Raw genomic sequence first — 18,442 nt, 5'->3', positions numbered from 1 at the left:
ATAAAGAACATCAAGCATCCGTATCAGAATACCAATTCTTGATCTTGGTGCCGCAATTACACCATGTTTTTGACTACGAATTACCATATCGTTCGTATGGTACGCAATGAAAATTCTCTAATGTCAGCTCGTTTAATTCAAGCAAAAATGCAAATTACATATCTCTCGACAGTGTGAAATTTTTATCTTTCGTCCGTAATCTGGATCTTCGAATTTCAGATTTTTATATTGTTCTGGACTGCTACAAAAATCTGAAAAAATTCTTATACATATATTTGTTGAAACTTTAATAACGAGTTTTTATTACCATAGAAGTTGAATTATATTTTACTTATTTTTTAAGAATTTAAATTTATCTACTAGAATTTTTAAAATAAAAAAATCGATTGTGTCTTTGAAGTCCAGCATTGACGAAAAATTATATATATAAAATATGCATAATATTTATAAAACATTTTCTACGTTTTTAATCCTTCAATCATACAATTACATATACTGCTAATATCAATTTTATATCTAATATTATGCCTTCATCATTTAAATATATAAATCAAGAATCAAAAATTTTACCTAAAACATTATAAATATCTATCATTTTACTAATGATGATTTAAATTCATACGAAAAAAATTTAACTTCATATACCATCTGACATTCAAATTGAATACAGTTTTATAATTATTTTCACATTTTGTATAATATAGACATCTTCATTTCAACAATTTTCATTTTAGTTCAAAGCATTGTATATCTATATAGGAAAAGTGGCAGCTGCAGTTCATGTGTATATGGTCAATGGCTTAACCAGAGTTTCTTGCGTCTACAATCTAGTTCTACAAGTATAAGATTAACTTTAAGCTTGGTCCAACTTACTTCTCATCTTTTGCCAATTTTAGAATTGGAAAAAGATGAAGAGAGTAAGTTAAACCGAGATTAAAATTATATCTTATATTTGTGCAACTAGGCTTCAGTCACGAAAAGTTGATGTTTTCCAGATTCCAGATGAAATGAATCAATTTTTTTCAATTTATCTGAGTATATATATATATATATATATATATATATATATATATAACCTTGTTAATTTTTAAAACCTTTCGACTTTTCGCTCTTGAATTACCTGGTCCCATGAATTCTAAAGAAGCGCATGATTTCCTTGATCTTTTATCTCTTATTATACATGTCGACAGAGTGTTGATGTTCACGTGGATACACATAGGAATGTATATCGGCACAAGTAAGCTTAAAAGATTTACGGTAATCAACTTCGTCTAATCGCCGCGAATTCATAGACACTGGTCGGCGTAAATTGCGATGTGTCACGCACGCTGTATCATCATCATCATCATCATCATCATCATCATCATCGTTAGATGTTTCATCGGGGAAACTAAACCATCGCAACAATAACGCGGTATCTGATTTATCGTGATCGTTTCGTGGCGTTTTCGAGCGCCTTCACGCGTTCGCACCATTCCGCGTTCCGATTATTTCGAACGAGCGCGGAAGTTCGTTCGAGCGTTCGTTTTTCGACTCGCGATTTTCCATCGGCGCATTGTCTCTCGCTCAACGGGTTGCGAGCTACGTGAGCTATTTCGACCGTTCGATTTAACGCATTCCGTGATGCGGATACGAGCGATTTTTCAATGGCGGGTTAAAGGTTCTAGAATACGTGAGCACTTTGCGTTCGCCATTTCGAAAATTGTTTCGCGTAATGAAAACCCTATCGCACCTGGAAGCGAACGATTTCATGCATCAAACAAACAGATCTCGCATACGTGCATCCCGCAAAATTCATGACACAACTCATTAACCGGTTTGCTCGAAATTACTGTAACAGTAACTTGATGTAAACTAAACGTTTGTTCTATTTAAATATTTGTGTTAAAAGCAAAAGCGATTAGAATTACCCGGCGTAGTATCGGATGAAATGGCTCGAAAATCTTCAAAAAATTGCGAGAAATTACAATTTGCTACGGTATGTCCAAATATTTGCCATTTTTACATAAATTTGCATCAACAAGGAAAGAAAAGTCCTGGATTTTTAAATAAATATCTCAGATATGGAAATTACCGGAGATGTGAAAACTAAAAACGTTCCTAATTCAGAATAATTTTACTGCTTTTTATGTGAGCCCTGCTAAATTATGTATGAGTTTATTTCTGGAAAGGGGAATTATAAACTAAGCTAAACGCAGGCGCTTCTTCGTGAACTGACGTCTTCATCGTTCTGATCGATCGAGGAAGCAAAGCCATCCATTCACCTTTATATACCTTTGTACATGTACGTGATGCTCGAACTGTACAATTTGTCCAGTCCAGACAAATCTGCGATCAAGCGGCCACGTTTAATTTATTTTTATCGCCTTTTATCCACGCACTAATGTCTGATGGGCGCCGATTTAACGAGAGAATCTCGATGGACTTTCGTCAAACGGAATTACGATACGAGGTCGCCGGCAAATTGAATGTGGGTTCTCGAAGGTAGAGGAAAACTTGGAAGCGAGAATGCGGCGAGTACGAAGGAGACCCGGCGAGAATAGCATGGTAAGACGTGTCGGCCACGTCGAGGGCACGTTATCTCTGCACGTAGGAGGTGGCAAGAGAGGAGGAATAGCAGCAAATGGGTTTGTCTTCTGGATGGCGTGTCGCTATCCAGAAAAGAAGGAATGGAAAGCGAGAAAAGAGATATACAACGGAACTGACAAGAAAAAAAGGTCCGTCGTGGAACGGCGCATCGTGATTTTTATCAGAAACGTGCCTCGAGGTAGCTTCTTATGAAATCGTTACGTTAACAGTCGCGAAATTATGTCTGCCTTAGTTTAAGTCACGACCGCAAACTGACGCCTAATTAAGGTTGCTGCACCGAAACCTCACCGCTCAGGGAATCTCTTAGTCAGGAATCGTAAACTATATGCCAGGGTCTAGCGAATGAAATTATTCAGACGCTATACGCGCGCTGACTTTCGCTATATTTGCACAATAAAAATATTCGTGCGATTATTTCCTTTGGCATCTCCAGAAATATCATTATATACCTACATGTCGCTGTAAATGTGTCTCCCTGAAAGATATTCCTAAGATAAATTATAAGTACTTATGATATTTCACGAGACATTCGGAGAATTCTAATTAATAATGGAACTCCCTCGAGACATACAAGACCGGGCTTGAAATATCATAAAATATCATGTTTTATACATAGTCATCTGGCAAGCGATCTGAAACGTTAACATTGTCTATTTAATGAAGAATAGCAAAGTCCTTATCAGATAAGATTATTAATACATATTTGAAAAGTTTTAAATAAAATCGTAACAGATATTACGATGTGGTTCACCATTTTCTGATCCACAATTTTGGAATTATTCATTTGTAAAGTGGAGAAGAAAATATATTTCGAAAAATTTCATTTTGAAGAAAGAAAATATTATAGCTTTAATAGTATGTGTTGGATGCGATACGTTCTTGCATAAATAAGCCTAAAGGGACGATTGGTTCCATCAGATTCACCGGCTATACACAGGATTGTGTCATATGGAGATGAGACGTGCGCGTCGCAAAACTAATTGCGCGACTCCCTTCCCCGCCGACCTGTCGCGAGAGAGATGACAAAAAATAGCGGGGGCGTTTGAAGAGGGTTTTTTTCCAGTATCGGAAATTGAGCGAACGAGTATTGGCGTCACCGCCGAGTGACACCGCAGAAGGGAGTGACTGTGTGTGCGGGCGTATGTTGGGACGTGGGGCGAGAATAAAAGAAAAATCATCCCCGACGCAGTTCCCGCGAACCAGGCGGGAAACATGATGCTGGGGTTAATGAAACTCCGCATCGCCCACATTTCACGAGTTCCATTTATAGAGGGCATCTTCTAATTATTTCCAGAGATGCGCATTCGCGCGCGTATTCCTATTTCTTTTTTTCCCCTTCTCTCCCCTCTCCCTCCCTCTCTCTCTCTCTCTCTCTCTCTCTCTCTCTCTCTCTCTCTCTCTCTCTCTCTCTCTCTTTCTTTTCATTCTCTCGGTTTGTACTCTCGTACAGTAAAGCTTTACGACCTCCGAGTGTGCACGCATTACTGCAGTTGTTATTTCCACGGTGGCGCATTTGCAACCCTCCGGAACAGTCCTCTCTAATAAGACGAATTTGTCTCGATAATAGGTCGTCACAGGTTGCATTCACAGATTTTCACATAATACGTCATGATTGTTATTGAAAAAATTACATCCGCAAACATGTTTTATATGAAATAATAAAATTTATTAGAATTAGAATTTTACTCTTTTCAGCATTTATATATAACTATAAGAAGGGAATTTAGTTTACAACATTATTCCTTCATTCATCCATCCATATTTTTCTCACATATTCTCAAACGAGAATATCTTATTCTATTATTGCTCTTCTAATGTAATTGGAATAATATTTCTTCGCCGGCAATGTTGAACTTTAAAGACACAATCAATTTTATTATTAATTCGAATAGATATAAATTTAAATCTATAAAACACACAATCTTAACTTCTGTGATAATAAAAACTTATTGTTAAAATCTTTATAAGTAGGTAAGAATTTTTTAAGATTGTTATTACAATTTGGAACAATATAAAAATCTATAAAATTTCTAAAAATTTTTTTAAAAATTTTTTTAAAAATTTCTAAAAATATGAAATTTTCACCATCATCTGTAATCCGAATCCTCAAATTTCTAAAATTTGAGGATTCGGATTACAGATGAATGGTGAAAATTTCATATTACTAACAGAGAGAGATGTATACAATAATAGATATTTTAATGTATTGGGTTGTCCGGAAAGTCGTGTCGATTTTGAAGGAAAATTGAAACGCAGAAGATTTAAATTTTAGTATACATTATTAAATTATATAAGTTAGTCGGCACGAACTTTCCGGACAACCCAATATATACATATCCAAAATTTTTAAATTAATTTATTTTGATATGACATCCCCGAAGTATGTTAAAATATCGATATTAGATAAAAAAATTAGATGTGAATAAAATAAACTGCATGGAATAGAACGCGAATATTTTCCATATTTTTCTGATGTTGGTATACATTTGATTTTGACCTAAACATGAAAGGTTTTTTAATTACTGCAAAAATGCAAAGCAAGCTGTAGGCGTTTAACATCATGTCGGCTCTAATGAAAAAGAGTATTGCTTTAGTGTAGGCAAAAATTTCGAATAATCTACGAACTGTAATGTACTTTTGTAGTTTGCAAGTTAATTTCAGATTCTTAAAAATCAAAACGACAACAATAGGAAAGGCGAGAGTATGACTTTGTAAGTTCGAAAGAGTTCTACGAAATCTTTGTTTCCTCTTTTTTCCCTTCTACTGCTCACTGCACTCAACACTTTTAACTCGAAGGCACACGATATAAGTGATACGAACAGAAATTTGCGAATGTTCCGGAAGTGCACCTTGGGGACGGAAAACAGAAAGCTATCGTCTTTTAACGAGCGTGCAGTTCCAGAGACGAGAATCGACATAACTTTGGATTATCTAAATGGAACTGATCCCAATACAATAGTTTCTCTATTGCTAATGTTTTACTCACACGAACGCTAAAAAGCATCCTCGTGCATGCAGATCAGAAGCAGACTTTTTAATAGACTATTACAAATTTAAACAATGACTTCGATTATTATATCAACTTTTTTTATCCGTGATGCAATTTCTAATTAATATTAAAAATTGAAATTAAAAAATTAAAATTAAGAAAATATAAAACTTTAAAGAACACAATAACATTTTACCGAATGCTTTATAACTATTTGCAACCATATTTTTAGTTTTTCTTCAGCTCAAGATTTTTTACTGTTCTAAATTTTTAAAAAATGTAAAAAATTTATCTTTCGACATCTTTATTACATTATCAATAAATAAATTCTCTTTGATCGAAAACAGGTATCTTTCTTATTTTATTTATTCTCATTGATCTAAATTTAATCTATAATTTATTATATAATTTTTTAACAAAATCTTTTAGGAAAGAAAAAACTGGATTCCTTCTTTCGGAATTTAAGCGAAATTCTGTTTGTACTAAAAAGATCCAGATTGCAGACGAAAGATTAAGTCTATGTAATATTGGAAGATAAGATTTTATCTCTTAGGAAAAAGAACTGATTAGTGTTCCAATAAACTTATTAGCTCTATCAGTAACTGATGATAACTGCATCAGTAATTGATGAAATATCAATTACTATATAGTTAAATAATTTATTAGAACACTAATCAGTTCTTTTTCTTAATAGATTAGATCTTGTATTGATAGTATTGCATTATAAATGTATAATTACTTTATAATTTTTAGGCATTTCTTCATACAGAGTATAAATTCGTATATAGAATAATGTTTTATTTTAGTAAACAATATATATCATGAAAAAAACTCGATTGTAAAAGAAAAGAAAATGCAAAATATCCAATTTCTTCAATAGATTTGCAATAACTATAATAATAAATGCGAATCGTATATAACCGGCGATATCCTCTAATTAATTGCAGCTACGATCTCAATTCGCTTATCACGCTAATCAATCAGCCCCCGTGCACGAATAATCGCGCAATTGTTCCGTCAATAATACGGTACGTTCGCGCGCGCGCGACATGATTGAGCCGCGTTTGCAGAAAGATTCGCTGTGCTTTGGAAATGGGAGACGATTGTCGCATAATGAATACTTAACACGGAATTAAAGGAGATGGCACTTAAGGTTATCGAGATACCGTTGTTCCCTCCCATGTTTATTTCTCTTTACAATTGATACTCGAATTCCGCGTCGGATGCTTTTACTTTTACGAGCCGTGCGCTTCACATAATCCTCGTCGTAAATTGCACGCTCGACTAGCGGCTATCTCGAAAGCGTGTCCCTGCGAATGTATATCAGGAATCCACAGCTATGCGGAACGATGTACGGATATATAGACCACTGGATACGACCGTTTCAGAGCACCGTTCATATTTCTTATACTCGACGGCACGCAAATGGTTAAATCCAGTCTTTCATCTTTCATAAGAATACGACCGAGATACCCGCGCGATATACTAGGATGACCTCGCGTTTCTCCATCTCTTGAGTTTTTCGAGAGGACAAAGATTTCACGGGGTAGTCAATTGCATGCAGATTGCCTTTGATATGGGTAATCGGTTTTGCTTCGTTCTAATGTAAAATGCAACTTACGATAATGAACGTGGAGTTTCGAAACATTTATGAGATTTGCTTTGCGTGATTATCCCCTCTCATCGTATACTTCATTTTCTTCAATCATTTCTAAAAAGAAAAATTAATTTCAATTTTTTTTTTTATTGTGACTCTAAAAGAATGACTTTTATAGCTAATTTCCATCCCGTGAAAATTTTATTCTGCTTGAAACATAAAAAAGAATTAGGATATATCTAAAAAACATTATTTTATCATGTACTATTAATCATGTTCTTTTTTTTATTTCTAAAAAAAGATATTAATTTCTATTTTTTTATGAATATAAAATGAATGATTTATTTCTGTCGAGACTAATTTCTATTCTGTGAAAATTTCATTTTTGCTTGAAAACTAAAAAAGAGTTAAGATTCAAAGTGTTATTCATGCAATATTGCGATCTCTGGAAATTGTCTCTCCGGCGCGGAATTGAATATCTCGTTTTCTAGATGGTACGGTCATAACTCGCGCTCACACAAATTCCAGATCTCGCGATATTCCTTGCTGTACGCCGATTTACAACCGATTTCATATGCTGAGATCATTTATATGCCGAATATGCACCTCGCAGCGACAATAAACTGCGCGACATAATCGAATCGCAAGCTGTATCTCGCGAAGATTTAAAAATATCTTTGGCTACTAAGAATACGGTACGATCGCCTCGCAACGTTCAGTCTCATATAAGAATTGTCCCCAGGGTTTGTACTATAGAACCGATTGCAATCCGATAAATGTAATCGTGAGAACCTCCGACCAGCCCTTACTAGAATGAACGGATGTTTATCGCATTTAAGAGCGTATTTAACTGGAGTGAAAGAGACCTTTGGGCAAGTTTTTTCCCTTGTTTTTTGTTGTCAACTAAATTAATTGACAATAAGTATTGTTTGTTTTAAAATAAATAAAATTTTATAATACAGATATATAAAGTTTTGTTCTTTTGTGATCATGTTTTCTCATCACCTTTTATGGTATAGCGGGTCAAGAAAAGGTTAAAATGGAAAGAAAGGTCTGAGAACAGGTTACCCCAGAAATGACTTTTGCGAAAATGGATCGTTATTTTCTATTCTCTTCACAATTGTATCTCTTAGAGTACAGACATGCTGTACCTAATAAAACTGTAAATTCTATTTTCTGGAATATACATTATTTCTATCATTTATCCAATATTTTTTCTTATAACTAATACATCAATTTTTATTTTATTTTTATTTATCTTAAAATATCTGGCGTGTAATGTAAAACTACGTTTTATGAAAAGAAACTAGAAGCTCTCTTTTTATTAAAAGATAATTTGATTAATTAGTCTTTAAGTGGAGATTTAAATGGAGTGATATTTTTACAGATAGTTTTTCTTTGTTCTGATCAACTTAAAAATATCAACTTAAAAATGTTTTAATAATTTGCGCCTTAATTTCAGTTTCATTGAGTGTAAATTAATACTAAGATCATCAATAGAAGTCTAGACGTTCTAGTTTCGATTTTAAAAATTCATATAATATCTATTACAACGACGAACAATATAATGATATGAAAATTGAAAATACTTTTTATACGCTTACACGAGAACAATATTTCCATATTATATTCTTTCTATCAGATCTCTCTACAAGCTCAACATTGTTTGTACCTATCCATGATGTCGCGCACGATGTAGTTGAATTAAATTGCTGTTAAACTGTAACGGTGAACTGCATATTGTCTCGTTTAACACCACGAAAGGAAGGTGCATGGCATTTGGTCGTGCGCGGCGAGTCGATCGCGGTGTAAAGCTAAAGCGAGTCGATCGCGGCCAATCGAAACTAACGGCATCGGTACAAGGAGGGTGGATCGGGTCTCGACTTCGCGACATGACGGTCGTCGTGCTACAGCCGACTTAAGATCAAAGTCGATACCATTCTGAACCAACTACGTTGCCATGGAAATCGGGCTGACGCGTTGCGGCCGATATTCTCGAATAGAGAGTCGGAGCTGACTTGGTAAATTCTGCAAATGGAATTGCCAGCTCTCTTCCTCCCCCCCCCTCCCCCCCTCTCCCCTCTCTCTTTCTCTTTCTCTCTCTCTCTCTCTCTCTCTCTCTCTCTCTTGGACATGGTGTTGTTGGTCCAATGCGTCCAGTCAAAGGGAATTAACGGGACAACGTCAATATCGTCGTCGAGAGCGGAACGACGGTTATTCTTCTGTGCAATCGACAACACGAGGATAATGACCCCGCTGTCTCTAACCACGCGCGAGTAACGGACAATAGGTCCTCTTCGTGGTAACCAATCCATTCTAAATTTTCTTCCATTATCTCTAATCGACTGCATTAGAATTATCCGTGAATTTTCCGTATCAGGAGCATGCGGTGCTTCATTTTGTAACGGGAGTCTCATTGTCTGACTAAAGGAGTTACCGCGCTACTTCTGTATTTTTTTTATCTCCTCTCTCTTTTAATCTCCCTAGCGACTTAATTCGGTGTCTCGATATATTCCCGCGCAAAAACATGTAACGTTAACGTTACGATTGTACTTTTATGGAGCGTAAATGCAGTTAACTACTCGGTCGAGGCGACCATAAATATTCGACATAATTCTCAAACTATTCATTCTTGATCGACATGCAAATTTGAAAGCTTTGAAATTTTGTCATATAATTATTTCTTCAAAAGGCGTGTTTTTACAGAAGAAAATATGCGAATATCAGTGCGATCTGTAATCATTGTACGTGATAAAAATCAGTAAACATGAAGGCAATCGTCTCTGGGATGCTGATTCGCAAGAGATCGTAAGAACGAACGCGAAAACGACAAAAGAAACCCATGAAATCCGCGACGACGAGAGAATACCAGTCATGCCAGTCTAAGAACATACGCGAAAGATCCAATCGAGCTCCCTCGTTGGCCAAGTCCGCTGATTTTACGGACTTTCATCACATCGTTGCATTATTGCGAATCACTTATACGACAAACTTTCCATGTTTTCGAGGAAAGAGCACGAAGGGATGGAATATACTTATCAAATTTACGGATCCACTATTTCGTGATGACATATACTTCGTAGTTTCTTCCGCAACATTTTTATAGCGTCATAAAGTCGTAAATATGCCATCGCATCCATAAAACGTCGATATAGTCACTCATTGACGCCTTTCGTTTACTTTTTTATGTATAATATGTGCTTAAAATCGAGCAATCATTAATATGGTAGTTGTTAACTTTGATTATCGATATCGAAATTTAATTGCAGTGTACAATAAAAAAAGAAAAAAAATGGGATTGCGTGCATAATAATAAAAGAAAAAAATATATATTTGTTTTATGTATTATTTTACATATTATCTCTTGCCTCTTTGATTATTGAAAGCGTATATATAGTTAAATATGATTAAATATTATAAAATTAATTCAGATGCCAATAATGACAGGATTCTATTTTGCAACATCCTCTCTTCTCTTTAATTATTTACATTTATCAGCGACGTTATATTCGCATTATTCAATTATGAACACACTGTTTATATTAATTTATTACATCCGGCATATTATTCTGACATTCCGGAATATATCTGATACGGTAGAATTCAGCTGTTACCGGTCGACTAATGGCACTGCCAACCGTATTTTCATTTAACACGATCGTAGATTTTAATACTGCATAAATCACCATCGGCTGTCAGCATTTTTTGATGATTAAGCTGGAGGACAAGATTTATAACCTGCTTCGAGGTATAGTTTTATTGACGACTCGCAGCAGAGCGAGAGTTCGTATTTAAACCGTTTGGAAATATTCCAGCGACGGCTGTTCAGCTTTTCTTATACGAATCCGGCGTTCAATCCGGCACACAGAATCCGGTAGAAACGAGGACAGGCTAACGATTAATTATATAAATTATTACCATTGCCACCAAGAAATATCTATAAATCAGAAATAATTCTCCAACTCCATTTAGAAGCTGTTGTACGCTTCCGTAGATTTTTCATGATGCAATTTAATTTTGTCGAAAAGAGTAGAAAAACAATTTCTACGTGGCTATCGCTTTACGTTGATGAAGTAAATGTTTGCCAATTCAATTATTATCGCTGTGTAGAGATAGAGATTGTTCGGCTTATACGATTAATCAACGTCACTCATGTATATGACGCTATGCAAAAATAACAGTTTGCCATGTCACTGATCTACGCCACAGTTTTGTATATGCGCATCGCAGGTTATCATGATGATGTGATTTTGTAACGTAAATATGAGGCATGCTTGAAAGCATGTACTCTAATTATAAATAAAATTATATAATAATATTATGAGTAACATTTTATCAGTAATGCAGTGCATTTTATATAGATAGGGAAAGTATGAATCAAACACACTAAAAGAGAGAGAGAGAGAGAGAGAGAGAGAGAGAGAGAGAGAGAGATAATAGATATATACATGTAATAATAAATAAAAATATGTTCTTACGTTTCTATCAATGTAGATTACTTTAATCTTGGTTTAATTTACTTTTCATCTTTTTCTACAATACTTCTAAGAATTAAAAAAGAATAAGGAGTCAATTAAATCGAGATTAAAGTTAATTTATATTGATAAAAACAACTCAACTGACATACTCAAATGAAAAGATTTTTTTTAACACATAAATAATGATTTTCTGTTTCTGTAATTCTTAGATGTAGTATACCGTAATTGGAAAATCAGACAAATCTGCGCGTATTCTTTGCAACGCTAATTTCGGGGAAATGTATAGATTTTCTTTATGATCAGAGAAATTAGTAGCTCCGCGTGGTGCATTTATAGATAAATGAAGAATGACAGCGCCGATGCAAGAGTCGCTCTGGTAGTTGTTGTCCTCAATATGACATGTATGAATATTTTAAATTGCTATCAAATATTCCGACTGATAAATAAGTTGCATGGAAGTGTGAGTATAGTTGATGTTCGGGGATTCACAGAAAGGGTAGTTCTTCCGTTGTGTATACCCACTGTGAGAAATATAATTAAAATGGTACAGATATAGAAAATGAAAATCAGAGAGATCTCCCTTTGAGTTTCGCCACCACAAAACCCAAACCACAAATGGCTTCAACTTGATTGCAAAGCTGCGTACATATTATGCACTGTTTTATCAGTCGGTGCGGCGTTATTCGAGATTTATGCTTTCCCTCTTTGTCTTACTCTTAATATGACTCGTATGTTCGCTATTCTCTGATATGAAAAGCATGTAATCAGAAATTCTGAATGATTAAAGGAGTCTTTTTAAAAATAATGTTTTTTTGCATAAAATAATAAGATTATAATAATATGATTTATTGCTTCGTATGCCGCGGACAATGAGATAATACCTAGTATAATTCGAGTGGGATATCGTTATCAAATTGAAATATTAACATCAACTGTCATAAGGATTAGTCACGTCTATTGTGGTATACCGAATATAATGCGTGTGCAAATCGAGTTGGAGGGATATATCGAAGAATATAGAAATGTCACGCAGAGTGACGGACGGAATAAGAGAGCGTGACGTGCTAGGAGAGATTGTTTGGTGAAAAATGCTCCCGGGGACCGACAGTATCGACGTCTTCGAGAAATTAAGTTCGGCCAAGAAAAATGAAATACACGCCACGAGGGTTGGATGGAAAATATTTTGACAGAATATCACCCGTCCAATAAGGAAACATCGCGAGTTCCACTCGATGAGGGAATGACGTCTCAAGTCGACGCAAGCGCGTTCTCTACCATCGTTGTAATCAACCAATTAAATCCTCGCACTATCTAATTTCCTGAATAATATACGTGCAACAATATTATACTAGTTTTAATCAAAGACTTGTAATCAAAGACTCAATTATACAAGCGATTTAATGAAATCATTTCTAAGATCGCATGAAAATCACCTATAGATTCTTTCAAGTAAACATCTCAGCTTCAATAGATCATTTTTTAATTTTATATAACTTAAACTACAATATTTATTTATTTCATTCGCATTCTATAATTACCAAAAAGTCAAATTATGTCACTCAAATACTTTGGTAAAGTATCACAAATAGAATTCCTTATATAATATATAAGAATAGATATATTTAGATCGTCCAATACACCATAAACTCTTCAATTATGTATGACTTAAACTATTTATTCAATATACTTACTTATTCACATTTTACAATCAAATCAAAATTTTATTATATCGTTCAAACCAAATACTCTGACAAAGTCTAGATATTTCATCTTCCAAATATAACGAATTAATCTTTTATCATTCGCCGGAGAATCACCGCAACTATCTTTAAGCCTTCTTTCGTGGATTCTACGGGGACCTCTGTGATAGTGGATATTACATAGCCTCTCGTCCGTGAAACCAAGAGGACGTCACAAGTTGAAGCACGTGCTACATCAGTGTGTCCGCTTATTGCTATGCATTGTGCAAATTGACAAGTCAATTTACATTGGCAAAACCAACGCGGTCGGCCGGGGATAGGAAGGACAGATCCCTCAGGACGCACCGTGGCCGAGACGCGCTCTCACGAGCTCCGGCTACGCCCGCATATATCCGGGATGAAATGCTGCAAGCTTATTTCCGGTATCAGGGTCGATGTTGCGAGATAAACCGATCATTAAATAAGTCTTGCGCGCGCGCACTGCTAGTGGAGTGCATGTGGCTGCGGAGAGTATCGTACCGCGAAATCCATCAACTTTGTCAAACTCGCCCGACTGCAAACCGAATTCTCAATGCGATAATATTAATAAATTATCGCTCAATTGATACGATAATTTAAGTAGCTCACCACTATATTCCAATAGTTTTCACCGCGTGCGATAATAACCATCCGCGATAAACTATTGTTAAATTTCAATATAACGTAACAGAAACAGGAAATATTTGAAATGTTCTTGGTATGTAAATAGAACACGCGCAGTGTTGATAATCATGCGCGTATCTTTCAATTAACAGAGAGATTACAAATTGTAATTCTCTGACAGAAATGCAATGCAAACAATACCTGTATCGCGTTTCATTTCACAAACTAAATAACTTGTTAATCTTAAATGTGTACATTACACACTTGTGAAATAATCGATGCTCGTATTTCTGTTCTAAGGAAAGATATTTCGCGTCGATATTTTCCTTCCCCGGAATTTATATATCATTCTATGCTAATCGACGTCACATACAAGTTGTGGAAACTGTAAATGACAGGTGAATGCGACTAAAAAGTTATAAGCTCTTTAACCGAGCGGAACGTTCCGCGGGAGCTGTTCGAAAATTGAAAAACGTTAACGTGCGACGTTAATGCAGTTCCGCTGTGTTCAACATTACAGTACGTTTTAGCTCACGTGAACAACAGACGTTGCGTTTCATTTCATCTAACAAACTTCTTTTCAAAATACCGCAATTACGTCAGGTTGTCATCGGTATGAAATTTCAGTACTAAAAAATTAGCTGTAATATTTCCCAAAAAATCGCGCGCGAATAAAAATGCAGAGAATCATCCAGCCAATCCATTTCAAGCTGAGCAAAAAAGCGCCAGCGTATATTGCGTATAAATTACTAAAATCGAGTCGAAATATTAAACAATGACGGATCGGAAAGAAATGCTTTTGCTAGGCATATTTTATTCAGGAGCGCATCTATGATGCAATAACATAAGCTACCGCAGCGAATAAATCCACGAATTTGTACAAGTGGCGAGTAATACCACACGGTATATCCGCGAAAACATTTCAATTATTATAAATACATTTTTTATTTGTTCCCTGAGCACCGAATGTTACCGGACAGTATTCATTCAGGCTCTGGGAACGTTTTAAATATTTCGTATCTGATGTAATATTCGTGCGGCACTGTGGTACAAATTATAATTTGCGATAAAGTATTTGTAAATTTAATATGTTTCCTAATGCATTGAATTGGGTTAATGAACGGATTCATATCGTATGCACAAAAACGAACGCTTAAGTTCCTTTCCACTCGAGCACGTGAAAGATTTACTTCATGTTACATTAAATATTATTTAATCTATAATTGATATCGAGCAGAAGTGCCAAAGAGATGTAAAGCGAATTTTATATTCATTTATTTGCTGGCAATATATTGAAGCGTCGACACGACTCAATCAAAATCGAAAAAACTTATACATTATTAAAAGCAATTGCCGTACTTAGAACTTTTAGATTAAGAAAATAATTCAGTTCAGATAAAGTTTAAAATAATTTAATATAAGTTATAATTCAAATATATACTTGCACAAAAAGAACGATTTTGCTGAAATGTTTACAAGTTTAGCTAGATACGGACCTGAAAATAATTTTGGCTCATTAAAATAATTACGTAAGAATTTCAAGCATGAACAGTGAGCATACTGCGAAAAGTTTCGAGCAACTAGTTTGAGTGCCCTAATTATTTTGATAGTTTAATAAAATTATTTTTGAGTCTAGCTACATTTTCAAATATTTCAGCAATGTACCGTTTTTTCCGTGTGGATTTGTAAAAGTAGTTTCTAAAACGCAGTTGAGTGTAAACGCGAAATTTTATCTTTTTTATTTTAATCTGCAGCATGAGCAATGCTCATATGCATTAATTGCTACAATTTTCCTGTATCAGTTAAGATAAATACGACAATGTATATTTTTTTACACGTAACCTTACAAAATATTTTTTACAAAATATTTAACATTAAGCATTTAAACCAAGGTGTTAAGTCTACAGTGTTAATTTCACATTTATAGTATTAAATCCATACCATCTTGGTGTTTATACAGGTGAGAATGATATAAACATCGACACAGTATTTAATATCCATGATATTAAATTTAACACCTATTTTTTAGAATATGACCATAATTTTATTTTGTTATATATATTGTATTTTTGTTCTGTTACATCTTACGATTAGCGATTAAAATCGATTAACTTTTTATTTTATTTTTTTTGGTATTCAATTCTCTATAATATGTATGCGATTGTACTGTCTATTATAAATGTATTAATATAAAAAGTCGAAAGTTCTTTTTTTCTGAATAAGAAAAGACTTGAAATCGCGCGCGCAAACTGCAGTTTTTGAATGCATTTGTATGTACGTATCTAGATATATTCGGTTTAAGTACTTATAGTCGTCTAAGCCGATTTGCGTCGTTAGATGACTCTATGTGGGTCAAATTGGAGCGGACCGCCGCTGGCCGCAAAGTCCAAAGCCTATACCAGTTCTCCCTCTACCTCTCTCTCTCTCTCTTCCCTTTGATATTATCGATTCAGACTGCACGGTGCGCTCCCGGCTGCTACCGCTGCTGCACGACAGCCGTTTGCGTACATGCTTCCCGCGATATGACAAACAGCATGACGCAAGCGACGCCTGCAACGTCGCCGATATAATGCACATGTGTCGTTGATACGGCACGAAACGTCAAGACGTGTTTTCGAACGTCGTTATAACGATCGTAGTAGACGCAAGAGGTAAAGCAAAGGCGAAGGGTGCGAATATTGGCCGAGACCGAGGGAAATGCCAGCATCGTACGTCCTTTCGATATAGAATGTTCTAAGAAACGACGTATACCGCAAGCTAAAATACGATACCTACACATGTGTGCGTGCGTGCGTGCGTGGGTGCGTGTGTGTGTGTGTGTGTGTGTGTGTGTGTGTGTGTGTGTGTGTGTGTATGAATTTAGATCGGTGAAAATTAATCTAATTAAAAAAGAGAAATCCTTAATATTCGATTAAAATAGATTTCAATGTTCGCTTAATATGAAATAATAATATGTATCTATTTGATTTTGTGCAATTGCGCGCCAAAATATTTGTCTTTAAACGCATTTATGAATAGAACCAAAATATCACTTATTAAATTGATGAGCAATTTAATAATTTTTTTATGCTAATGAGCATTTTTTTATAAGAATATTAATAATAAGATAAAAAGAATCTAAATGCAAATAATTTTATTGCGAAAAAATACTACATGCTTGAATTATTATGTGACGAAGAAAATTTCATTATTCAATTAATACACGTCACTTTTGAGACATTTTAAATCGAGTTATTGGCGGAACTCGTATGAAGTTGAAGGCATTAATCCTAAAACACACTTTCCGAAAAATTCTGAAAATACCATAGGTTTGAAAAACACATTGTAACTTTAATAAGCTGTAACTTCCGTTGAGATTAATATTTTTAGACTCCCTTTTTTATTTTGAAGCTCTGAGATTTAAATATATATTTGCAATTTCAGAAAGTGTATTGTCAAGTTATGAAATAAAACTCTCCTTTTTTCTTCCTTTATGTACAGAGCAAGCAAAATTTTGATTGGGTCTGAGAGACCTATTGTGTGTTTTAGGATTAATCATCGGAGAGAATGCTTCAAACAATGCACATGAATGCGAGATAATTATTTTTTTGACGCGAAGGGAAGGCATATATAAAGTACATGTGAAGTACGAAGTGTCTCGAAAGGTATGAACTTTTGTTGGAAGTGTGACGAAAACACGCGTTTTCTCGATGTGCAGAAAATACGTTGTCTCAGATCCCAGCAGAGCGTGAGAGCTTATATTAGATACCAGACGACACAGTGCATTCTCGCGGATGTCCTGGTAAGAGGAAATGACAAGAGAGCAGGGTCGACTGGCAAAAGAGAGAAATATTCTAACCATCAACGACATCGGAAGCCATTACGCGTATCGAACAACGAACATGCGCAACAAAACCGCTCGCTGCGCCTGTCGACTCAATGAAATCATCCGCCGTTAAAGTGTATGACCTAGTCCACGAGATCTTCGATTTATCACGGAGTGAATGGAAAGAAAAAAGAACTCGCCTCGGGGAACGCGATACGCTGAATCGGCGTTTCGGCCGGAGATTTCTAATTCCGTTGTGGCTTTAAGTCCTGATTTTTAGGTAAATTTGTGGAAATGTTTATGAGATGCAATTGCATAAAAGAAACTTGGTCTATCACACAATTAAAAAAAAAATAGTATTCTAATTTTCCTCGAATTTACGAGCATATGCTGTTAAAATCGATTTCTCAAATTCACATTTACCCTGTTAATCCTCTAATGGACTTTACGTGACTATTTTTCGGTTTTACGGAAATGATCACAGAGAATTTCATTTGACTAATAATCGTTGTAATAATATTATGTACCCAATTCGATTTGTGTATACACAATGGGAAAAAAGACGATTTTAAAAATGTATGATTTTATTGAAATAATTATATTGTATAATAATTATCGAAATATTATAATTATATTTATATT

The 18,442-nt window shown here is 35.0% G+C and overlaps 1 protein-coding gene across 1 annotated transcript in view; it reads left to right on the top strand.

Annotated features, from left to right (window-relative positions):
- LOC108687053 (neural cell adhesion molecule 2-like) overlaps positions 1 to 18,442 on the top strand; it is a 219,734-nt gene that overhangs the window by 120,923 nt on the left and 80,369 nt on the right. The gene's annotated exons all lie outside the window — the stretch shown is intronic.

Source organism: Atta colombica, unplaced genomic scaffold (genome assembly GCF_001594045.1).
Source record: "Atta colombica isolate Treedump-2 unplaced genomic scaffold, Acol1.0 scaffold198, whole genome shotgun sequence".
Lineage (NCBI taxonomy): Eukaryota > Metazoa > Arthropoda > Insecta > Hymenoptera > Formicidae > Atta > Atta colombica.
The sequence above is the reverse complement of the archived record's forward strand: the minus strand, read 5'-3'. Positions and strand labels throughout refer to the sequence as shown.